Genomic DNA, 25,419 nt, shown 5'->3' with positions numbered 1-25,419 from the left:
GTCAGCAGTGATGCTGAGCTTGGCAAGGGGTCCTCAGGGTACCACTCCATTTCCCGTGAAGGAGGGTGTTGGGGCCATCTCAGACAAGGGCCGTGCTGAGACCTCCAGCAGGACCTCTGATCTCAATTTGGATGCCTGTAGAAAGCCAATGTGGTGAATGATGTGGCTGGTGGTGTGGCTGGGCTCAGAACAACCCTGTTGGCCAAGTGTGGGAACATTGCTGCTCATGGAAGAACTAGCTTCCTCTTTCTAGCTTCTCCTAAGTAAAATAAATAAAATAAATAAATAAAAATTTGCTGCATTTTCTAGGAACTTCCTGAAAATAATGTATCAGGTAACTTTTATTGGATTGGTCATTCTGGAACAATTTCCCTGGGGCAGCCAGTGGGAGGGGTTTCTTTTGCAGCTGGTGTAGAAATGCTTGTTAACTCAGCTGGGCAGTGCTAGAGATTGCTAGCCTGGACTTCTAGGAGAGGTTGGCTCCCCTGAGAGAGCAGCTTCAGGCTCGTCTTCCTTCATTTCGTCCCCTTAGGCATGGTCAGGGGCTAGAGATGCAGCACGTGTCTCATGTTCCCAAGGGGTTGGATAGCCTTCTGGGTAAGGACACAGGACAACATTCAGGTACAACTCAAAGTAGCACATGCTGCATATCACTGAGAAATGGTAGGATTCCTTTCTTTTTGGTGTTTTGAAGCACAAATGAACTAACGTATGTGAAGGAGAAGCCTTTAGGCAGGTACTGTGCTTTTATAGAAAGGTTGAGGCCACCTGATTATTTCTTGAGAAATAGCACTTGTGGTGGCCTTCTCTGCAAGGCAGCGCCCTCCTCCCACAGTTCTTAGGCTGATGGGAGTTATGGTTTGTAACTTTTTGCTTGGAGTCAGCCCCATGTAGCCCTAAATGAGGGAAGACTGTTCTCCTTGAGCTGGCTGATGGTGACCAGCTGGGTCAAGGGCACAGAGAGTATGCCAGGCAGAACCCTGCGGGTCCTCCTGGGGCCTGTCTGTCCCTTCCTAGACTGTGGACCATCTCTCATCCAGCAGGGAGCCTACTTCCTACCTCCACTTACCTCTTGAAATCACCTGCTACCCTCTAGCTTTTCTGCCACCCCCTAGTCCAGGTACCATCCCCTCTTACCTGGACATCTGCTATAGTCTCCTCACTATCTTCCTGCTTCCAGTCAGTTCTCCAAACAGCAGGCAGAAGGACGTGTTTAAAAATAGAATTCAGTTATATAACTGCACTGCTTACAACTCTTGGGTGCTATAAACCAACTAGACTTAACAGACATGTACAAAACACTCCACCCAACAACAGCAGAATACACATTCTTCTCATTCCTCTTTCTGACTTCTTCTAAGTAAAATAAATAATGCATGTGGAACATTCTCCAGGATAAACTATATGTTAGGCCACAAAACAAGTTTCAATAAATTTAAAAATGTTAAAATCATATAAAGCATCTTTTCTAACTACAGTGGAATGAAGCTAGAAATCAATAACAGAAGAAACACTGGGAAATTCAAAAACATGTAGAAATTAAATAACTGGTGAGTTAAAGATGAAATCACAACAGAAATTAGAAAATACTGTGAGATGAATGAAAATGAAAAGACATTATACCAAAATTTTGGGGATACAGCAAAAGCAGTACTCAGAGGGAAATTTATAGCTATAAAAAGATACATTAAAAAAGAAGGAAAATCTCAAAGCAATAATCAAACACCTTAAGGAACTGGATAAAGAAGACTAAACTAAACCCAAAGCTAGCAGAAGGAAGTAAAAAATAAATATCAGAGTTGAGATAAACAAAATAGAGAGTGGAAAAACAAAGAAAATCAATGAAACCAAAGTTAGTTCTTTGAAAAGATCAACAAAATTGGCAAACCTTTAGCCAGACTGACTAGGAAAAAAAGAAGACCCAAATCACTAAAATCAGACATGAAAATGGGGACATTACTATTCACCTTACAGAAATAATAAAGATTATAAGACAATACTATGAACAATTGTATGCCAACAAATTAGATAACATAGATGAAATGGACAAATTCCTAGAAACACACGAATTACCAAAACCAGCTAAAGAAGAAATAGAAAATCTTAGCAGACCTATGATAAGTAAAGAGATTGCATCAGTAATCAAAAACCTCCCTAAAGAGAAAAACCCAGGACCAGATAGCTTCACTGGTGAATTCTGCCAAACATTTAAAGAATTAACACCAATCCTTTTCAAACTCTCCCCAAAAAATAAAGATAAAGGAAAACTTCCTAACTTATTCTATGACTCCAGCCCTATAGCAAAGCCAGACAAAGATCACAGAAAACTATAGGCCATTATACCTTACAAACATAGATGCAAAAACCCTTAACAAAATACTAACAAACAAAATCCAACAGCATATTAAAAGGATTACACCATGACCAAATGGGGTTTGTACCAGGAATGCAAGGGCAGTTCAACATAAGAAAACCAATCAATATAATACACTACATTGACTGAAGGGAAAAAAACCCACATGATCATCTTAACTGATGCAGAAAAAGGATTTGACAAAATCTGACATTTTTCATGAGAAAAACACTCAGCAAACTCACAATAGAAGGTAACTTCCTTAACACATTAAAGAGCATTTATGAAAAACCCCAGCTAACATCATACTCCATAGTAAAAAACTGAAAGTTTTCCTTCTAAGATCAGGAACAAGACAAGGATGCCCAGTTTCCCTATGGCTGTTCAACATTGTAGTGGAAGTTCTCAACAAGCAATTAGGTAGGAAAAAGAAACAAAAGGAAAAATTGTAAAGGAAAAAGTGAAACTCTATTGGCAATTGACATGATCCTATACATAGAAAAATCTCAAAGAATCCCACAAAAAAACTATTAGAGCTAATAAACAAATTCAGCAAAGTTGCTGGACACAACATCAACAAATATCACTTACAATTCTTTATACTCGCAATGAACAACCCGCAAAGGAAATGAAGAAAACAATTCCATTTAAATATTATCACAGATAATAAAGTACTAAAGAATAAGTTTAACCAAGGAGATGAAACTGAAAAATACTACTCAAAGAAATTAAAGAAGACCTAAAGAAATGGAAAAATATCCCATGTTCATGGATTGGAAAACTTAATATTATTAAGATTTCAATACTGCCAAAAACAATCTATAGATTCAATGCAATCCCTATCAAAATTTCAGTGGCTGGGGCCGGCCCTATGGCTGAGTGGTTAAGTTCACACACTCTGCTTCAGCAGCCCAGGGTTTCTCCAGTTCGAATCCTGGGCGTCGACATGGCACCGCTCATCAAGCCGTACTGAGGCAGCATCCCACATGCCACAACTAGAAGGACCCACAGCTAAAAATACACAATTATGTACTGGGGGGCTTTGGGAGAAAAAGGAAAAATAAAACCTTTAAAAAAATTTTTCAGTGGCCTTTATTTTTCAGAAATAGAAAAGAAATCCTAAAATTCATATGGAATCAATTGCAGAGAACCCAGAATAGCCACAATGATCTGAAAAAGAAGACCAAGTTGGAGAACTCTTTTCAATTTCAAAGCTTACTACAAAGTTACAGGAATCAAAACAGTGTGGTACTGATATAAGGATAGACATACAGATCAATGGAATAGAATTGAGAGTCTGGAAATAAAAATATCCATGTATGGTCAGTTGATTTTCAGCAAGGATACCAAAGTCATTCAATAGGCAAGGGATGCTGAAATGACTGGGTATGCACATGCAAAAGAATGAAGTAGCACCCCTACCTCACACCATATAAGAAAAGCTAACTCAAAATGCATCAAAGACCTAAATATAAGTGCTAAAACCATAAAACTCACTGAAGAAAAAAAAGAGTAAATCTTCATGACCTTGGATTTGGCAATGGTTTTTTACATATGACACCAAAAGTACAAGCAACCAAAGAAAAAAATAGATAAATTGAATTTCATCAAAATTTAAAACTTTTGTGCATATAAGGACACCATCAAGAAAAAGAAAAAACAGCCCACAGAATGTAAGAGAATATTTTCAAATCATATTTTTGATGAGTCTAGTATCTAGAATATTAATGGGCAAGGTACTTGAATAGACACTTCTCCAAAGAAGATATCCAAATGGTCAATAAACACATGAAAAGATAATGAACATTATTAGTCATTAAGGTAATGCAAATCTAAACCATAAGATACTGCTTCACACCCATTAGATTAGCTATTATTAAAAAAAAATCCAAGGCTGGCCCCGTGGCTGAGTGGTTAAAGTTCTGTGTGCTCTGCTTCAGTGGCCCGAGTTTGCAGGTTTGGATCCCGGGTACAGACCTGCTCCACTCATCAACCATGCTGTGGAGGCATCCCACATACAAAGTAGAGAAAGATTGGCATGGGTGTTAGCTCAGGGTGAATCTTCCTTACACACACTCACACACACACACACACACACACAAATACAACAACAACAACAATGGAAAGTAACAAGTTGTGGAGGCTTGGAACCCTCATTCATTGCTGTTGGGAATGTAAAATGGTGCAGCCACTGTGGAAAATGTTTTAGTGGTTCCTCAGTAAGTTAAACATGTAATCACTCACATGATCCCAGCAATTCCAGTCCTGGCTATATACACCAAAGAATTGAAAACAGATGTTCAAACAAAAACTTGTACATGAGTGTTCATAGCAGCACTATCCACAATAGCCAAGAGGTGGATGCAGCCAAATGTCCATCAGCAGATGAATGAATAAACAAATGTGGTATATCCACACAGTGGAATATTATTCAGCAATGAAAAGGAATGGTGTACTGATATATGTGACAACATGGATGAACCTTGAAAACATGTAAGTAAAAGAAGGCAGACACAGAAGGCCACATACTGTATGATTCTATTTGTATGAAATGTCCAGAATGGGCAAATCCATAGGGACAGAAAGCAGAGTAGTGTTTGCTGGGAGCTGGAGAAGGAGGGATGGGAAGTGACTGCTTAGTGGGTGTGGGATTTCTTTTTAGGGTGATGAAAATGTTGTAGGTACAGGTGATGATTGCACAACATTGTGACTGTACTAAGTATCACTGAATTGTACACTTAAGAATGGTTAAAATGTTAAATTTTATGTGTATTTTACCACACACACACACAGAATAATCTCAGGTGGCTTGCCAGTGCTCTTAGGGTAAAATGCAAGCTCCTCACCCTCTGTGACAGTCCACAGCCTTCTCTCCTCCCCTTCCTCTTGCTCTCTGTCCTCAGTTCCTGTTCAGGGCCTTTGTACTTGCTGGCGTCTCTGCCTAGAACACTCCTGCTGATATGCTTGGCACCCCAGGCTCTCGTCCTTCAGGTCTCAGCTTAATGACACTTCAGAGGGCCTTAAGTTGTAGCCTCTCTAAAGATATATCCATCATACCATCCTAGTTATTTTCTTCACTGCAGTCTGCCATTATTAATTGACTGACTTGTTTACTTATTTATTGTCCATCTCTTCAATAAAACCCAAGTTCTTGACAGCAGAGAGATCCTGTGCATCTTATTTCCATGGTAACCTCAGGGCCCGTCACTGAGCTTGGCACTGGGTTTGGTGCCCAGTGAGGGTCTGTTGTTGGGTCAGCGTACGTAGCAGCCATGACACCCTTGGCAGCACTAGAATTGTCCTTGGAGAGGAGGATTGGGGCGTGGTGGCTTCTCTATACCTGTCACCCCTGGAACAGATGAAGGAACTCGTGACATTTAGTCTGGAGAAAGGAAGGCCAGGCAGAGCCTGCTCATATTGAAAGTTTGAAGGGTCAGAGCACGTGAATGAGGACACAGACCCGTTTTCTGTGGCACTGGGAGGCACAAGCAGAACCAGCAGTGGAAGTGGTGAGAGCAATTTCTGCTTAGTCTGAGAAACAAACCAGTAGACTGTGAGAGGAAGGAGGTGGTAAGGGACATAATGAAAGTTTCCAGCAGAGGACTGGGACTGGGAGTGGGGTCCCAAGGCTTCTTCAAGGCTCCAGTGCTGTCCTTCTGGATTAACTTTGTGTTTCTTTAGCTGTTCACTTTCTAAATTTGATCAGATGGTCTGTGGTACTGTGGATAGGGCACTGAGCCAAGTGTCAGGCCTGACCCTCGGCAAGTGTCATGTCTCTCGGGGCCTCAGTCTCTTCATCTATAGGATGAATGGTTGGCAGGCTTCTCCCTAAGCTTCTGTCCAGCTCTGGGCCTTGGTCAAACCAGTGAACATTTCCGAGCTCTAGCTTCCTCATTTTTGGTGCTCTTGCTTGGTTCCTGGGAGGATTACGTGACAATATATGGGAAGTGCGTAGTGCTTTGGGTGCAACCAATTTCATTCATCCAAGCATTGCTGTTGGGGAGTGTGCCCCAGTGCTCATAAATCATCCTGCCCGCAGCTGGTGGCAGGTGATGTGACAGAAATCACCCGCAGGAGTTCAAGCACCCAGGGAGTTTGAAAGGCAAAGGGAAAAAATACTTTCACTGTCGCAAGATGACCTACCTCCAACATCACGTATTTCCCTGAAGTGTGGTGCAGCGACTCCAGAGGGCTGCGTCTCTGGGAAGATAGCCCCCTCCCCTCTGGGTGGATGTGGGGGGATGGGCCGTGGTCATCCTGGAGGCTGTACCTACACCTCCTGAAAGTGTCCGTGTCAGTCAGGAGTCTGTGCTGGGACAGTGGCCCTTGCCCTGCCAGCCTCGCCCCAACTGTGGCCTTCTGCAGAGCCCAGGACCTGGCAGCACTCCTGGAGCCCACCCCTCAGCTGCACACATCTGCCTCTGCTCACTGTGGAAGTGACTGTCCCCTTGGGCACCTGAAGTTTGGCTTTTGAAGTTTTCCAGTTTTACGTTTGTGGACTTAACCTGCCAGTTGCCTAAAATGGGCAGAAGGAAGGAATACCTATTTCCAGGCCACAGTAATTTTTATTATATAAAAAATAACCCCTAGTAGACCTCTGCACAATATGTGCTCTTGTATATGAACCTTTCAGAGGGAATGAACGTCATTCAAGTGGCACAGTCCCGCATGAGCTCAAAGTTGATGAATGAGGCGTGACAGCTCCCACAGAGGTTAGATTGACTTGCAGGTGAATTAGCACAGTGTAAGTTTGGAAGCTGTCACTGGCTGGGGTGGGTTGGGGAGGGGAACAAAGTCAGGGAACGCTGTTTGTAGGAGGAGAGACCTGGGCTAGGTTTTAAGGAATAGAGAAGAGTTTGAAATATGGAGATGGAGCTGAGGCAGGCAGGGAAGAAGGAAGATTGTCCAGGCAGTGGGAATGGCTGGAGCAAAGGAGTGGATGTGTTCAGGGACCTTGGGGGTTCTCTGTGGCCAGGAACATGTCATGCATTCAGACTGAATCATCCCTGAGCCTGGCAGTCACCAGGGGAGGTTCAAGATCAACCTGGTGGGGGTGGCCTCTTTGCTTCCTCCCTCAGGGCTGAGGGGGCGGCCTCTGCAGGATCTGGGGCTCTGGCCTCTGACTGGTAGGGGCACAGAGCTCCTCCACGGGAGGGTGGTAGCCAGGAGGGCTGGACAGGCTCAGTGACCAAGGCACAGAAGCCACCTTTCTGTCCCGAGAGGTAGGACTGCCTTTGGTCAGCAGCAGCAGCCCCCACACGGCAAAATGACCTGCTTTGGTCCAAGGACTTTGCATCAGATGGTCTGAACACTTGGGCTGTTTGGACCCCTTTGAAAAGGGGTTTGGCTAACAGCTGCCATTGGGCTCATCCCCAGGGGAAGAGCGGATTTGCCTGCAGCCCTTCAGGGAGAAACAAATTATTTACACGTATTTCAAGTTATTATAAGGTTTTGAAAGCAGTGAAACATGTCCTGTCAAATGCCCGATAATTCAATGGCCTTTTCTCCAGTCAGTTTTGTATTCCTTCTGTTTTGCTCGGTGAAGGTTCTCACACTCACTCCCAGCTGTGTATTTGCGGTGCGGATGATATATTTTTCCTTGTTTGAGTTTATTTGTCCTTAATGGTTATGCCCAAATGTTATGTCATGTTGATCGGGCCCTGGGAAATCAGAAGCACGTAGCACTTGCAAAAATGACATTGACATAGTTGTTGAAGCTTTCTTTCTGCTACTTGGGGGGAACAAGATTTTTCTTTTAATCTTTTTGTAAATAATCACTAAAAGAAATGGACTTTAGGCCAAAATTGGGCAGACTTTTCCAGGTGCGTGAGGAGATGCTCAAATTCTTCAGATGTTTTTTTTTCATTTAACGCTCCCTCTGTTTATGGTTTGTTTTCATTGTAGACACTAGAAGACTCCTTTTCTGTCTATGCAAGAAAGCAACGCAGTAATGTGAGTTTGCTCGAAGGGGAAATGTTCTTTGTACATTAAAGCGCATGCGTGTGTCACGAAGAGACCTTGATTGGTGTCTTTTTGTGTCGTGGGAGCTGAACCAGGTGTGGGAAACTCAGAGATGAACAGGCACAGGCCTGGACCCGGCCTTGAGGAGCTCACTGGCTGGAGATGAGAGTAGGCAGCCTGGGTGCCACTGGCCCATGTGGAGGGAAAGAAGAGCTCTGCCTGGAGCAGAGTAAGAGTCCAAGGACACAGGGACACCTGCTCTGGAACCCTCTACAGGAAAAGGTAGCTGGCATCAGACTTGAGCAGCAGCCCAGCCCAGGCCAGTACTCCTGCAAGCGGGGGCCAGAAGATGTGCGACGCAGAGGGGTGGGAGGGTGGGAGGCTGAGCCCCACTGTCAGAGGGGGCAGGATGAGGGGCTTTCCACAAGGGAACAGTGGAAGGAAGGATTACAAGACAGGGCTGCACACAGGAGGGCCCACTTGAACTGAGAGCAACAGAGGACATCCACCCTGATGACAAACTCTGACCCCCCCCCTTCACTGACCCCAGGCTATGTGACTCACTTCTCTCCTGCCTCCGCTCTCCTGTTGGGTCCTGGCCTCGTGGTTGCTGCACCTGTTCCCTTTGGCCTACTGTGCTGTAGGCAGCCTGACCCCAAGGCGGACCATGACTTCTGAAGATACCTTAATGGATGAGGTCAAAAGGCCAAGACCCCACAGGACCAGTTCCTGCCAGGGCTGGGGCTGGCTGCCCCTGTAGTTTGGAAAGACTTGGAGTCTGTATGCAGCCACTGTGGGCATCTGAACCACAGCACCGCGGATGCTCTTGTCCTCCATGCTCGCATTACGGTGATGGCTAGCAGACGATGGCTAGCAGAATCTCTGACAAGGGCTGTGCTCATTTTGGCAACTACCTTGTTTCTGTTGGTTTGTTTTAAATTGAGTTCTCTTTTCCTTATTTATTGTCCTTACTGCTTCTTAGGAAGCCATCAACCCATATGTCCCTGCTATCCTTAGCCACTGTTCTCTGTTCCTCCGCTGTCCCAGGGCGCTTCCCCCCACCAACTTTCTCCCTGTTCCCCTCGCTTCCCACCCCACCCTGTTGTCTGCCAAGCCCCCCTCCCTCCACACATCCTTTGTGCCTTCTTGGGTGCTCTCTCTTGGCTTCAGGGAAGCCTGTCTCTTGTGCTGGCCTGCCGCACATGTGCTTGGCTCCTCCACCTGGAGCTGCTCTGCAGTGCTCCAGCTGCTCCCCTCTGACTTCCTGCTACTGTGTTGAGGCTGGGGGGACCTGTGCAGCCCCTGCCTGCCAATTCTGGTTTGTCTTTAACTGTCTTTTAGGGCTGTCTCTGCCCCCCTTGAAGCCTTCCATTGACATGTTGCCCTTTGTTGACCATCACTGATCATCCATGTATCTGTCTTCAAGCTCATAAAAACCCTTGTCCCATGAGCCCTCTGCCTTCCTCCTGTCTACCTACCCTTCCTGCTGGGCAGCCTCACCTGTGGGTCCTCCATGCAGCCTCTGTCTTGCCAGTTATCTTGCCCTTCCTAGCCTCTTGACCTTGTAGCACATCCACCTGCCAAATCCCAAGAGGGATCATCCCACTTGTGTCCTCTGTGGGCCTCTGCCCAGCCGTGGTGGAACACTGGAGACAACATCTACACCTTGTAGGCCACGGCCACTAAATGGTCATGCTTTCTGCCCCACCCAGCATGCCAGGCTCGAGGAGCCTAGGAACAGTGAGTTCATGGAGCTGTAGGTGGCTGATGGCTGGGGCCTCAGGTAATGTCCCGGGCAGCTGATCAGGGGACCTTCCTGCTGGGCTGGAGGTGGGCCAGACGCCACATCACCAGAGAGACCGGAGCTCACCAGCCTTTCAAGACAATCCTTTCTTATTCTCATATTCTCAAGCCCTTTCCTTGTGTGTTATTAAAAGAATCCATATGAGGAAGGACATGAAGTTTCCTGGCATTCCAATGAGGAGTCGGGCAACCCCACAGCTGGATGATTTGCTGTTTAAGTAGCTTCTGAAGTGTGGGCGTCCTTTTTTTTTTAAAGATTTTATTTTTCCTTTTTCTCCCCAAAGCTCCCTGGTACATAGTTGTACATTTTTAGTTGTGGATCCTTCTAGTTGTGGTATGTGGGATGCCTCCTCAGCATGGCCCGACGAGCAGTGCCATGTCCGTGCCCAGGATTCGAACTGGCGAAACCCTGGGGCGCCAAAGCAGAGCGCACAAACTTAACCACTTGGCCATGGGGCCAGCCCCCTGGGTGTCCTTTGACAATGGACAGCTTTATCTGGTGTTCCCAGCTGCCATCTGGTGGCTAGACTGAGGCTCTTCTGAGGCTATGCTGGGTCTGGTATTGCTGGCTTGCATATATGCCTTTCTTCACACACTTGTCTTTTTAAGGTCCCCCGGGGGGTCATCACAATATGGAAGAACGCAGTCAGGACAATTAACTGCCATCTAGGCAACCCCCTCCCTCTGAGAGGGAGGAGGGACCAAGGCCCAGGGTTATGCCCACCTCCAGCATTCACCTCCCTATGCCACTCATTCATCTAAATCTTGGCATCTTGGAGGCCCCTGCTGGGATTGTCCTCACCCGTCTCAGCCCTTGGGTCCACCAGGGCCCTTGGCCATGGAGCTTGTCCTCTAACTCCAGGCCTCATCCTCTGGTTGGTGTACGCTTTCATCTTCGGCCATGCCTTGACATGGAGCACGCCCCATGCAGCCTGACCTCACCCAGTCTTGTCCGCCTCCCCGACACAGCTGCCTCTGGGCCATGTGGGCTCCGGTTCAGTAATCTGAGAGTCAGAGGTTGGCCCTTTTCTGGTCACCACAGCAGCTGTCCTCCCAGTACCCTTCTAGACCTCTCTAGCTCCTCCCCCAGCAGTGGCCTTGCTTCTTATCCTTTCTCTCTTGGCCTGGCTCTGTGTCATCCCTCAGTGCCTCCCAGAGATGGTCTTCCTCTCTTGCCCAGTTGTCTAGCTTCCATCACACCCACATGTCCACCTAACCGTGGGGCAGCCTGGGAACCAGACAGCCCTGGGCTTGAATCTCGGCTGTGCCACTTACTAACTGGGTCACTTTGGCAAAGTCACTTGACCACTCTGTGCCTCTATTTCCCCACCCTAAAGTGTGTCTAATGATGAAGACCTCTTAGGGTTGCCAAGAGGAATAAATTAAATCATGTTACAAACTGCTTCGCATGGTGACTGGAATGTGGTGGCTGCTCACTTGATAGCAGTGAGGCTGTTGCTTTTTTTGGTGATACCCTTCAGTTCTGCACATTCTACCTCCAGACAGGGGTGGTAGGGCCCCTTTGCTGAGCCAAGGTGTACATGCCACACAGCCAAGTTCTGGGGGCAACGCTGCCCAGCTGTATAGACCAGCACCCCCTTAAACCCAGGGCTTCTGCTGGGCCTTTCTCAGTGCCTGAACACCTGGTGTAGGTCCCCTGCCAGCGTCCTCCCCCATCTCCTAGTGGCTCTTGAAGTCCTTGCCAATCTGCATACCCTTCCCACTGCCTTCACCATCCCAGCAATGGACCTTGCCTCCTCCTCATTTCATAGAACAAAAAGAGGTCCACAGCCTGGACCACCTCAGCTCTCTGCCATCAGATTTCCCAGCCTTGCTGTATCCACCCTTGTATGACTCCAGTGAAGACGTTTCTCCTCTTTGAAGCAGTGCTTGTCCCTGGGGACTGCTACCTCCCTTTTCCTTGGGGACCTGGTTCCTGTGCTATGGTCCTCTCTCTGGTAGCCTCAACCTCTCTCCTGGCTTCTTTCTGACCCCGCTCACCTGACCCACCACCCATTGCCTTGAAACTGCCCTCATGAAGGTCTTAGGCTACCTGCCAGACCTGGCAGTTGACCAAGTAGTAAACCTGAGTGTCAGCCTTGACTCCTGCCCTCCTTCACCTCTCACGTTCAGCTTTCAGGAGATCTTGTGAGCACTAGCCCTGAACAGTTTTGCATCTGCCCACTGCCCTCCATCTGCATGGCCTCCACCTTTGTTCGGCCACCTGACCTCCCAGATTCTGGTCTCCAGAGTTTTCCAGTAGAGACTCTCTCCAACAGCCAGGGTGAGTCTTCTAAAATGCAGTTCAGCTTGATTCCAGATCTAGGTAGGATGAAGTGAGAACACTTCACTCCATACAGCTAGAAAACCTGGACAGAATGCCTGGAGCAGCTATTTAAGCACCCTGAAAAGTGACTAGCCACAAGCAAATTGAAGAAGACCAGAGTTTGAAATAGCATTGAACAGGTGCTGTTACTTAAAATTTTTTCCTTTCCAATACTCTCCACCCTGGATTCAGGGGAGACTCAGAAGTGAGCAAACAGTGCTCTAGGAGAAGCCCTCTAGCTCAGGCTCAAGGAGCAGGAAAGGGTCTCCTGGCAGTGATAGAGGCAGTGGCGGGGGTGGGAGGGCTTGCAGGTACCTAAAACTCTGAGGGAAACCCTCCTCTCCAAAGGAAGAGCTGTGGCCCCAAGAGGGTGAGCGAACTCCCGTTGTGTTTTTCTCTCTCTCCTCTCACCATGTGGCCCCAGATATGGGAAGTGGACAGCAGAGATAGGTAAATAAAGCCCGAGTCTTGGCGACAGGACAGAAAGAGGGAGCCTTAGGGAACTGGAAAATACCAAGATGTCACGGAGAGAGAGGACCTTGGGAAAGTGACCCTGTAGTTATTTATGAACTCCTGGGTCATGTCCAAGCTGCATGTGCATGAATCACATCCTAAACAGCATTCTAAAGACTTTGAGAACTGAACTAAAAGCTATATGAACACCAAGCTCCCGCTGGCTGCCACACGTGAGGGAGAGATTTGAATAGCACTGCAAAGGCATTGAAAACAGAACCGACAGTGAAACCATCAGCAAGAGAAGGCTGGTCAGAATGTGTAGCTTGAACCCAACTAGGTCAGTTGCCTGTTAAAATGAAAATATCAAATTATCAACATCAGGAATGAAAGAAGCAATTAACAGTCAGATCCCACAGACATAAAAGGATAATAAAGTAAACAACTCTACTCGCACATTTGACAACTTAGATGAAATAAACTGATTCCTCAAAAGTCACAAACTCCAAACTGCACCCAAGATCAAATATGTAACCTGAATAATTCTATAACTATTAAAGAAATTACGTTTATGGTTTAAAACCTTCCAAAAAAGAAATCTCACAGCCCAGTTGATTTCTCTGGTGAATTCTATCAAACATTTGAAAAGGAGTAACACCATTTCCATACAATCTCTTCCAGAAAATAGAAAAGGAGGTCACACTTCCCAACTCACTTTACGGGGACAGCGTTACCATGATGTCAAACTGGACAAAGACAGTACAAGAAAGGCAGCTTCTGACCAATATCTCTCATGAACGTAGATGAAAACATCCTGAACAAGATATTAACCATTTGAACCTAGCGATATATAAATAGAATAATACACCATGATCAAGTGGGATTCATACTAGGAGTACAAGGTAGGTTTGGTATTTGAAAATCAGTCAATGGAATCACCATATTAATGGTATAAATAAGAAAAACTACATGATCATATCAATTGATGTAGAAAAAGCAAATTAATATCATTCATGGTAAAAACTCTCAGCAAACTAGGAATTCCTCCACCTGAAGGAGTTCCTCCACCTAATAAAGAGCATTTTCAAAAAAGCTACATCATACTTAATGGTAAAAGCTAACATCATGCTTAATGGTGAAAGACTGAATCTTTTCTCCCTGGGATCAGTAACAAGGTAAGGATGTCCGTTCTCACAAGTCATATTCATCCTCATACTGGAAGTCCTAGCCCGTATAATAAAGCAAGAAAAAGAAATCAAAAGCATTCAGATTAGTAACAGAGAACAAGACTACCCCTGTTTGAAAACGACATAATGACTATGTAGAAGATCCTAAGAAATCTACAAAAATACTCTTAAAATAGGTGAGTTTAGCAAGGTCACAGGATACAAGATCAATACACACAAAGATCAATCATATTTCTATGTACTAGCAGTGAACAATCGGAAACCAGAATTTAAAAAAAAATTTACCGTGCCCCCTGTGAAATACTTAGGTATAAATATCACAAAACATATATAGTATCTGTATACAGTCATGTGTCACTTAACATTCTGAGAAATGCGTCCTTAGGAGATTTTGTTGTTGTGCAAACATCATAGAGCGAACTTACACAAACCTAGATGGTATAGCCTACTACACACCTGGGCTATATGGTACTAATCTAATGGGACCACCGTCAAATATGTGGTCTGTTGTTGACCGGAACATCTTTGTGCAGCGTGTGACAGTTCTGAAAACTATAAAATGCTGATAAGACCAAAATAAATGAAGAGACATACATTACTCGTGGATCAGAAGATTCAACAGAGTAAAGATGTCAGTTGTCCCCGTATTGATCAATAGATTTAATGCAATTCCAATAAAAATCCCAGCAAGACATTTTTTCAATATAGACAATCTTATTATAAATTTATACAGAAAGACAAATGAACTAGAATAGCTAAAACAGTTTGAAACAGAGAAATAAAGTTGGATTAATTGCCCAATTTTAAGACTTATAAAGAAACTACAATCAAGACAGTGTGGTGTTGGCAAAGAGACAGACACATAGATTAATGGAACAGAATAGAGTCCAGAAATGGACTCACAAATATAGTCAGTTGGATTTTGACAAAGATGCAAAAGCAATTCAATTGAGAAAGGATAGTCTTTTTCAACAAGTAATGTTGGAACAATTGGACATCTACCTGTTTAAAAAAAAAGAATCTTGATCTAAACCTCCCACTGTATAAAAATTAACTCAAAATGAAAAACACAAAACTGTAGCACTTTTGGAAGAAAACATAGGAGAAAATTTTAATGACCTGAGATTAAGCAAAGAGTTCTTTAAACGTGCACTCTTAAACATGACATCAAAAGCATAATCCATAAAAGAAAAACATTGATAAATTGAACTTCATCAAAAACGTAAAACTTTTACCCTGCAAAAGACACTGTCAAGAGAATGAAAAGACAGGCTGCAGACTAGCAAATCATGTATTCAACAAAGGACTTGTATCCAGAATATTAGAAAGAATTCTCAAAATTCAACGGTAAAAAACCAAACAACCCCCTAAAGCTCATAGAACTAATAAGTGAGTTCAATAAGGTTGTAGGATATAAGATCAACACACAAAAATCAATCATATTGCCTATACACTGGCAAAGAACAAATGGGAACAGAAATTGAAAACACAATACCACTTATAATTCCTCCCTCAAAATGAAATACTTAAGTACAAATCCAACAAAACATGTAGAGGATCTGTATGCTAAAAATTACAAAGTGCTGATGAAAAGAAATCAAAGAAGATTTGAAGAAATTGAGAGACATTCCATGTCCATGGGTTGGGAGATTCAGCAGAGTAAAGATGTCAGTTTTCCACAAGTTGATCTGTAGGATTAACAGAATTTCTATCAAAATTCCAGCAAGATTTTTTGTAGCTTACTCTAGAATTTATGTGGAAACACAAAGGATCTAGAATAGCTAAAACAATTTTGAAAAAGAATAAATTGGAAGGAATCACTCTACCTGATGTTAGGACTTATTGTATAGCTGGAGTAATCAAGACAGTATGAACCAAGACGTGTAGATCAATAGAACAGAATAGAAAACCCAGAAATAAGCACAAATACACCAAATTGATTTTGACAGAGAGGCTAAAGCAGTTTATGGAGGAAAGATAGCCTTTTCAAAGGTTGATGCCGGAGTAATTGGACATCTATAGACAAAAAAATGAACCTCAACCTAAGCATCATATGGTATACAAAAATTAATTTAAAATGGACCATCGATTTAAATGTAAAATGTAAAACTATGAAACTTTTAGAAGAAAACTTAGAATATCTTCAGGACCTAGTGCTTGGTGAAAAGTTCTGAGACACAAGAATATGTGTAACACACGAAAACCACACTCCATAAAAGAAAAAATAAACTGGGCTTCAAAATTGAAAGCCTTTGCATTGCAAAAGCCCCTATTAAAAGGATGAAGAGACGAAGTACAGACTGGGAGAAAATATTTGCAAACCACTTGTCTGACAAACGACTAATATCTGGAATGTGTAAAGAACTCTCAAAACTCACCAGTAAAGACAACCTAACTATAAAATGGGCCAAAAACGTGCATAGATATTCCACTGAAGAGAAGATACAGATGGCAAATAAGCACATGAAAAGGTGTCCATTATCATTAGCTATTAGTGAAATGCAAATTAAGATAGATATCACTATACACTTATTAGAATGACTAAAAACTAGTGATAATACTAAATGCTGGTGAGGATCTGACATGCATTGCTGGTGGGAATATAAAATGGTGCGGCCACTCTGGAAAACAGTTTGGCAGTTTCTTAAAAACTAAACATGTAATTACCATATGACCCAGCGATTACACCTCTGCACATTTATCCCAGAGAAACAGAAACTTAAGTTCACACAAAAACCTGTGCACAAATGTTCAGAGCAGTGTTATTTTTAATAGCAAAATACTGGAAACTACCCAAGTGTCCTTCAGTGGTAGACGATCGAACAAACTCTGGTATATCCATACAGTGGAGTACTACTCAGCAATAACAATGAGTGAACCATTGATACATGCAGCAGCTTGGAAGAATCTCAAAGGCATTACTCTGAGTGAAAGAAGCCTTTCTCAAAAAGTTGTATGATTCCATTTATATGACATTCTGGAAAAGGCAAAAACTGTTGGGATGAAGAACAGATCAGTGGTTGCCAGGGCTGAGGGGTGGAGGGAGGGTGTGATACAAAGTTACAGCATGAGGAAGCTTTTTGGAGGCGACGGAACTGCGCTATATCCTGGATGTGGAGGTGTGTCATGAATCGATATGTGTTCAAATGCATAGAGCTGTACAGCAACAAAAACGTAAAATTTACTGTATATTAATTTGAAAATAAAATGCAGTTTTGGCTTATATCCCTTCTAAGGCTCTCCCCTGCCCTTTAGACCTGTCCAGCTTCCCCTCTCCTCATTGGCACATGTCTTCCTGCCAGTCCAGTGTGCATGCTGTACCTCTTGCCCGCAAACCCTCTTCCCGAGCCCCAGCCCCTTCCCACACTGTACTTCCCCTGGGGTCTGTTTACCCTTCAGGGATAAGCCATTATGGAAAGCCTTCCCTAAGCCAGCCCCCTGCCTGAGCCAGATGCTTGCTCTCTGCAGCCTGGCTCAGCTTCTCGTGCATGGTAGCATAGTGGTTAGCGTGAGCATGGGCTTCCCAGAGCTTTAGATTACCCAATTGTCAGTCCAGTGGAGACTTCAATTATGTGCCTCCCAGAGTTCTTCCAATTCAAAGATTCCTAGTCAGTGGGAGCCAACTTGCGTGGGTTCAAACCGTGTCTCCCTTACTTACCAGCTGTGTGACCTTGGGCAAGTTGCTTGCTGTCTTTTTCCTCATTTCTTTCCTCTGTAAAATGGGTTTAATAATAGAACCACCTCTTAGAGGTGCTGTGAGAATTAACTTAGGTAATGCACGAAAAGAGCTTAGCACCTGGCTTGGCCAACGCTCAGTAAAAGTTAGCTGTAGTTATTGATAATAGTCATCGTGGCAGCTTTAAAATAATACAGGTTCCCAGGTCCCCCTGCCCTGATAATGTGAAGGAGAATGGCATTGGGATATACCTGCATTTTTTTAAAAAGCTCCCTCGGTAGGACTACCAGATTGAGCAAATAAAAATAAGGGTCACCCAGTTTAATTTGAACTTCAAATATACAACAAATAATGTTTTAGTGTAAGTACGTCCCATGCAATAGTTGGGGCCTGCTTGTACTAAAATTTATTTATCGCGTATCTGAAATTCAAATGTCACAGGGTGTCCTGCATTTTATCTACTTGCATTTAACCCTATCCTAGGCAACCTTGACATCCAGCCCACTTGGGGGCTCTGCTCCTGACTCCCTGGGTGGCGTCCAAAATTGAACCTCCCAGTCAAAAAACAGAGAGTATCCTTTCACTTGACACAGGGGGGAGCTAGAGGATGGTTTATTCACTTGCTTTCTTCCTAAATTGATGTCTAAGGAAGCACCAGCCAGTTAGCTGGCTTGCAACATACCTCTCTGTACTTGGGAATCCTTTTCAGAAGATCTTTAGGTCCGCCTCCCAGGGGACTGCTGGGAGGCTGTGAGAAGTGTATACAGAACCAGCTGCCTCTCTCTGTTGGGCCTCACTTTCAAGGGGGCTAATCCAGCCCCTCAGGGACTCCCTTTCTGCCCTGCCCTGCTTCCCCAGGCTGGCCTACCCCCACATTGATGTCATAGCCCTATTCTGATATCACAGCCCAGCGCTTGGAATTATCCCAAGCAGCCCAGGTTCTGCTCTTAGAGCAACCGAGGCCAACGTTTGTGCAGGGGGTGAGGCGGGCTTGGGTGGCTGGTGGCCTTAGGGGCTGACCCTAAAGAACATCTGGTCAGTCTGCCATCCTGTTCCTCCAAAATGAAAATCTTCTAAAAGGTAGGACTTTGAAGGCTTTCCTCCTGTCCCTGCTGACTGTGGTCCCCCAAGGTGGAAATAAGTTCTTGGGGAGTCTGGAATTGTTCTGGCCCTGGAAACAGCTCCTAGGAAACCTGCTGCCTTTGTGCCTTGGGATGCAAGTGGCCTGGAGAAATGGTGGTCTCCCCTTGGTCCACTCAACACTCTTCTCTTCCTGTTTGAAGGAACGGTTTCCTGTAAGGCAGTGTTCCTTACACGCTGGGGAAAGTTGTTCCTCATGGAGAATGCCTGCACGTTTTGAGCCGTGGTGGGTTCTTCTGTGGCCGCCTCCTCCCTGTTCACTCCTCAGAGGCCAGGTGGGAACAGGGGTGCGCTCTTCTCAGAACAAAGGGAAAATGTAGCCACATTCAGGCTATTAACTCTCAGAGCCCTCAGTCCCAAGGAGGGGAAGCTCCGTTCTCTTAACAAGTCAGAAGGTGTCAGGAGATCTCTTGTGAGCTTCTTAAATTAGTAAAATATTGGCTGGCATGGATTAAACAACATAATAAAAAACTCAATAACTTCTCTCTGACTTTGGTGGGCATAAAGTCCCCTGGGGTGAGCATGTAAAATTCTTAGGGGAAGACCAGTGAGATTTGATCTGATGGTCAGATGGCGCCCAGGAACCCCCATTTTTATTAAGCATTCCATGTGTGGTTATTCCGGTCCCCCAGGGATCTCATTTTAAGTAACACAGTCTGCTCAGACTCCCTGGATTGCTTGCCACAGCTGGTTTGATTCCCCCATTCCCAAATTCCATGTTTCCATGGAAGAGAGAATGTAGGGCATTTACCAGGTCCATTTGTGTCTGAGTTCTTGGCCCCTGTCTTCCAAGGGTAGGTGCAGCCTTTTTCTCTACCTAATAAGAAGGATTATGTCTGTGTTGGGAGTCCTATACCTTTTACTCATCAGAAACTCTGTCTTCATGGTCCTCACTGGACTGGCATGGATTAACAATACAATAAAGAGAATGTATTGTTTCCCACTGAGAAAGAATATGGGTGTGAATTATTGGTCATTGAAACTGATAGTGGGCAAGAATATTGCTGACCAAAGGGATGGCTTCTGTTTCTGTGGTGGCCCCAGGATGAACACTTAGTGGTACCCAGCAAGGTAGCCAGTGTTTATCAATGGGTTAGCAGCTCAAGGCGGGTATTCCCTCCCTAATTTGGCTGTAAATTCAGGTTTCCCCAAGAATGCTACACAGCCTTCAGAACATATAAACGTATCCTGCCTCGTTTGGAGAGGAAGTTAGTTTCTGGTTTGGAGCCCTTTGGATTAGGCAGAGTCCAGCATCCAAGTGTCCAGGCCTGGAGCCCCTGTGGTCTCAGTGCTTTTCTCCATGCTCTGATCCAAGTGGGAGGCAGGATGTGTCCTGCCCCCGGTCCTTGGTCGTTGGTCCTCAGGTGTTGGGACAGAGGGGTTGACCCCACCGAAATCCTCCAAAATGCAGATGGGTCAGCCTGGCTTCCTCTCAAACTCTTCTCCGCTCTGACTCACACCTGGGCCACCTCATCTAGTAAGAGGATTTCCCCTCAGCGATGCCAGGACTGGATATTGGCTCACTCCAGTCCACTTGCCCAAGGAAGGGGAGGCCCTGACTGCCCGTCCTGGTTTTTGAGGAGAGAAAAACCAGTGCCCACTTTGAGAAATGAGGTTTTGGGGATTTTGTTAAAATGAAGGACAGAACTCTGCAGGTCAGGACAGCATCCCTAAGGCTCCTTGCAGGTGGAGCCAGCGCTTTTACTTTACAGCTTCAGCAGAACCTCGGGTATAGTTGTTGCTCAGCAAACATGTCGGTTGAAAGAGGTACAGGTAAAAGCCTCAGATAGGACAGTTGGGCTCAAGGATGCTGCGAAACCTTGGGGATGGGATTTTTTTAAACTTTCGGTTTTTTTGTTACGGGAAATGTAAGACATAAACAGAAGTGGACTGAAGAGTCTCAGAAACCTGCACATACCTGTCACCCAGACACAGCAGTTGTCTACTCAATCTTGTCTCTATGCCTCCACCCTCCTCCCCCATCCGGTATCATCTTGAAGCTAGTTGCAGACATCATCATATCATTCATTGTCAATATTTCAGGATGTACCTTTAAAAGATAGGATTCCTTTTTTTTTTTTAACAGAGCCGAAGTACTATTATCTCATCTAAAAAATTAATGATAATTGGAATGAGGTTTGTTTAAACGAGCCAGTACTCTCCCTGGTGTCTTAGAGCATGTGCGGGAACTAGAAAAGGGAATACAGGGGCTGAGAGACATCTGTGTGCTTCCAGCAGAGACGGCTGGGCTTTATTCAGAGTCTAAAGAAACCAGAGAGGAAGTTAACATCCCTCAGCTGGGAGAGAATTCTGGCCCTTCCCAAAGCAGCAGGGCTTGGGTGGAGTAGGTCGTCATGGAAGGATGGAGACTTCTAATGGCTTGGCCTTTCCAGGGGGCTCTGTAGAATAAAGGGTGGGGCATGAGTTGGAGTCAGTTCTCAAGTATCCACATTAGCAAAGGCAAGAGCTACCAGAAAGAAACTCAGCAAAGTGAGGGTATTTTGTTCTGTAGGAGGGGTTGGCAATTTGAATTTAGATGTGGTCCCGTGACCCATACAGATGGCAGCAGCTTACCCCCAAGGGACCCATATAAATCAGTGCCAGCTGAAAGAGGCTCAGCGTAAATGGGTCACCAGCGAGTTTGAATGTATGTGCAGAATTCGAGGAGACTGATGTTCAGTTCTTGGAGAAACTGAGTTGGAGTTTCACAGTGAGGGTGACAGGCAGCCTTTGTTCTGACCTCACCTCTCCCCGTGAGACCCTCTGCCTGCCCGCTAAGCCCAGGAGCCAGCCCAGAGGTGGCCCCCGTATTTCAGTAGAAAGTAGACATTCTGAAACATGTTTGTATTGGGGGGTGGTCTTCATAAGAGGACTAGTAGGGGTCATTTGACAAAAAAAAGTAGACAAAAAAGTCATTATCTACATTTGATACATTCTTACCATTGAGATGCTTTAAGCATCGTTTTCCTGCCAGGGCAATTACCTTGATTACTAATTGCTTCCTTTATAACTAAAGGGCATAATAGCGCCTTCCTTTATAATTATCAGATTTGAAAGGCCTATGCTCTGTTGACATTTAGATGTGAACCTGCTTTCGGATCTGTGGGCATGAGTATCAGGATCTGACGCAGGCAGGGCAGTTGGCTCACTGTGCCACTAGTTTCCAAGGCAGAGGGCCCCACGTTGCCTAAAACCAAGACAGGCGGGGCTGGGACATCTCCCTGGGTACCTCCTGCACTTCACTTTGCTGGTTTGAGCTTTGATTTGGAGATAAACTTTGAAAGCTCAAGGCTAGGTGTTCTGGGCTATGGAACTGGAAGGCTGGGCTCTGTTGGGGTCCCCTCAAGCAGTTCCTGAATCTCCTTTGCATCATGGTATGAAGGGGAGTGGCTTAGTAAAAGGGGTGCAAAATTTGGGATCCTGGCTTGGCTCTGATTCACCGTGTGTCTTTGGACTAGGCCCTCAATCTCTCTAAGCCTCAATTTCTTTGCCCATCAAAGGGAGGAATAATGATGTATCATAAGATGGTTGTGAGGATAAATAACAACAACAACAATAATAATGATAATAAAATAATACACAACAACTCTAGGTGAGATAGAAGCGTGTGGCACAGCTGACAAATGCCAGTCATTATCAACATACGCCATCCCTAGCTTTTCAGCCTGGATCCCTAGTTGACAAGAGATCTATGTGTGATGGCCTCATGCATGTGGGGATGTCTCCTAATTGCACTGGAAACACCTTGATAGACAGGGACCTCTTTACTAATTCTTTTTTTTAAAATTATTTTTTCATGGTTTTCTGTTCAGAGTCAGTTGGTGGCAGGGAACAAAAACCCACCCAAATTGTCTTAGGTAAAAGTAGGGGATTATGCTTGGGGTGCATCCTGGAGAGAGAGGATGTGTTAGCTCGTCCTCCCTCTGACCCTCCCACTTCTGATTCTCTCCCAGTATCCCCTCCATTTCCTTTTCCTCTGCAGACTGGCTGCTTTATTCCTCTATAACTTTGTTCTGCTAGTGAGCCTGACTTGCCCTGGCTGTGTCCAGCCTCCTGGCTGCTGTCTCTGGGCCCTAGTTTCAAATTCTTGGGCTAGAGGCTTCAGTGCAGCTTGGAACAGAAACCCAACCCTGTTCCCATCAGGCATGGCCAGGGGGTAGGGTCACGCCTGAGGGACGATCTGAATGTCTTTAATGAGGGAGCATGAAATCCTGCCCCTTTTCTGGGTGCTTCTAAGATGTGACCTCTTCTACATACCCTTCCCTGATTACCTCCAGCCTCCATCCAGTGGTCCCTCACTGCTCCCACCAGGAGCAGGAGCGGGAGCAGGAAGAGAACAGGAGGGTAGGCAGCAGCTATATGGGCTCCATGCGCTCTGCAGCTGCCCCTTGCCCATGCCTAGCCCAGGCCAGGGAACTGTGATGAGCTCGGACCCAGCTCTGGAGGGAGGCCAGGCCAGCAGGCAGGCGCAACAACCATGAATTGTGGAAGAGAATCCTTGGGGGACAAGACAGTCCCCTGGAGGCAGGGGCAGGAGACATGGAAGCTTCCAGAGGCCCCTCACAGGCAGCCTGGGTTGCCAGGGGGCCTTGTAAGCACAGAAAGAGCTGGGCCCAATGGAGGCTGGCTCTCGGCAGCATAGTGGTTGCCCGTCCATAAGTGGCATGCCTAGGCACAGTGGCACCAGCAGCCAAGGGCCTCAGTGTAATTCCTACAACTTGGACTGGTGCGAAGGGCTGTCCTCATCTGGAGGGGGGTGCCAATAGGTGGGGCTCCGGGCTGGCCACTCTGTCAGCCTAAGTAGCTTCCCTTGTTCTGTGTCTGGTGGTCTCTGGTGAAGGATATCTGTTTGAAAAATGGATTCTACTGTAAGAGGTTTGAAAACCGTTGCTCCAGAGCTTTCACCTGAGATTGGGATTGGCTTCAAAAGTGATGTTGAGCCTGAGGGTGTCAAGGGGCAGGGCCTGGTCGTTTTCATGATCTCTCTGTTTGTCCCCTCGACAGGCCCCCCCACCCCCTGCCCCGGCCACTGCAACACACACGAAAGGAAACCTGTGGCGGCAACTCCCTGGAAGGCTTCACAGACCTTGGCCTGGTCTTGCTGTTGCCCCTGTTCAGCTGACAGTGCTCTCCAGGGGCTACCACATCTGGGGTCCTTTCTCCTCCCACAGAAAGGAGAGAGGCCGTGCTTGTGCACAGGCCCTCAATGCCTGGATGTAGAAGAAACATTCCATCCAAGCCCCAGATGTTTGGTGTGCACAGTGCCACATACTCGTAGGCCCCCTTCGTCCAGGTTAGAGCAGAGAAAAGCGAAGCTGGGCCAACAGGCAGCCACAAGCCCGGAGAGCCAGGCCGAGTGCTCAGGCAGGAGTTAGCGGCTCCTGCAGCCTCGGGCACTGCCCTCTGTAGAGTGAGAAGAATTAATTGTAGTGGGTTCGTGGGGGACCAGGATGGAGGCTGCAAGCTGGCATTCTGGTGGGCAAGTTCTGGCTGTAGATGACTGAGTGGGTTTTCCTCTCCCACCGGTATCCACCTTACATTTTTCTTTGGAAGGCAGTCAGAAATGCTTGACTGCTCGGAGATGAGGAAGTCTCTCTTGAGGAATGGGGTTTTCAGTTTAATAAGGCTCTTGAGTCATGGCACCGTACCTGCCTTGGAAGAAGTGCAGCTACAGTGAGCCCATCTTTCCTCATCTCTGTTAAGCATCAGAAGTGGGCAGGCCAGACTGCCCCATGGGACATCTTGTCACTGATAAGGCAGCTCTGTGTTTGCAGAGAACTCCTACTCTTGGACGTTTTGTGAGCTTAGCCAGAAGTGTCACCTTCAGGGCCTGGCCACAGAAGCCATAGAGCCCTAGCCATCCTGGTGGCAGCTATGCCGGCTCCAGGCAAACCTGTGACTGGTTAGGCCTGGCTTTCCATCCCCTCAGCTGAGTGCCATCCTCTGTTCCATTTGCCTCTCTGGACTTCAGCTTCCCATCTGCAGGAGGGAACCTGCATTTTGTCAAAATGACGAGAGACAGCTGGTGTGAGCCCCATGGGCTGTGGAGTAAAACACACAGGGGATGGCTGTTGTTATGTCATGAGTGTTCTTCGCCAGAACACCCTCCTGACTCCCCAGCCCAGGTCTGCTAACCACCCCCAGTGGCTGCTCTCCTGGCCCCTGGTGCCTCTTCCTCATAGCACTCACCACAGTTGTGGTTATTGTTCACTTGTGTACTTATCTGTTTTAATGTCTGCCTTCCCTGATAATCCCTGTGCCTAGGCCTTGTTCTTCTCAGAGTTGACATGCAGCAACTGTTTGTTGGGTGGATAAAGGGAGAGATGGAGGGAGAGAGAATGAATGAACAAGTGTGAGAACTGGGTGTCTGGTGCTTTGGCCAGGCACAGTGGTTCCTTTGGTCCCTACATTCTGGGTGCAGAGCTTCCAGGCCATGCAGGTAAGTTGTGTGGGAGTCCTTACAGAGCCAAGTTTGAAAAGCAGGTCCTTCTGAAGGGCTTATCAGGAGTGTGGGAGGTCA

The 25,419-nt window shown here is 45.9% G+C and overlaps 1 protein-coding gene and 1 long non-coding RNA gene across 6 annotated transcripts in view; one reads left to right on the top strand and one right to left on the bottom strand.

Annotated features, from left to right (window-relative positions):
• The window catches only part of OSBP2 (oxysterol binding protein 2), a 181,056-nt gene that overhangs the window by 49,627 nt on the left and 106,010 nt on the right, over positions 1-25,419 (top strand). The window contains exon 1 of one of the 5 annotated variants that reach the window (XM_070276211.1): positions 18,659-18,839. The exons of the other annotated variants lie outside the window; for them this stretch is intronic. The gene's annotated coding sequence lies outside the window, so the exon portion shown is untranslated. Of the gene's footprint in view, positions 1-18,658; positions 18,840-25,419 lie in introns of those variants that run through there. 5 annotated transcript variants of the gene reach the window in all.
• On the bottom strand, positions 302-18,639 carry LOC111774602 (uncharacterized). The gene is made up of 4 exons (XR_002809626.2): positions 18,442-18,639; positions 17,742-17,795; positions 1,138-1,186; positions 302-593 (listed from the first exon to the last, which is right to left on the bottom strand). It is a non-coding gene; the product is annotated as an uncharacterized lncRNA (long non-coding RNA).

The sequence above is a fragment of the Equus caballus genome, chromosome 8 (assembly GCF_041296265.1).
Source record: "Equus caballus isolate H_3958 breed thoroughbred chromosome 8, TB-T2T, whole genome shotgun sequence".
In the NCBI taxonomy this organism is placed as follows: Eukaryota; Metazoa; Chordata; class Mammalia; order Perissodactyla; family Equidae; genus Equus; species Equus caballus.
This window is presented reverse-complemented; position numbering and strand designations above follow the sequence as displayed.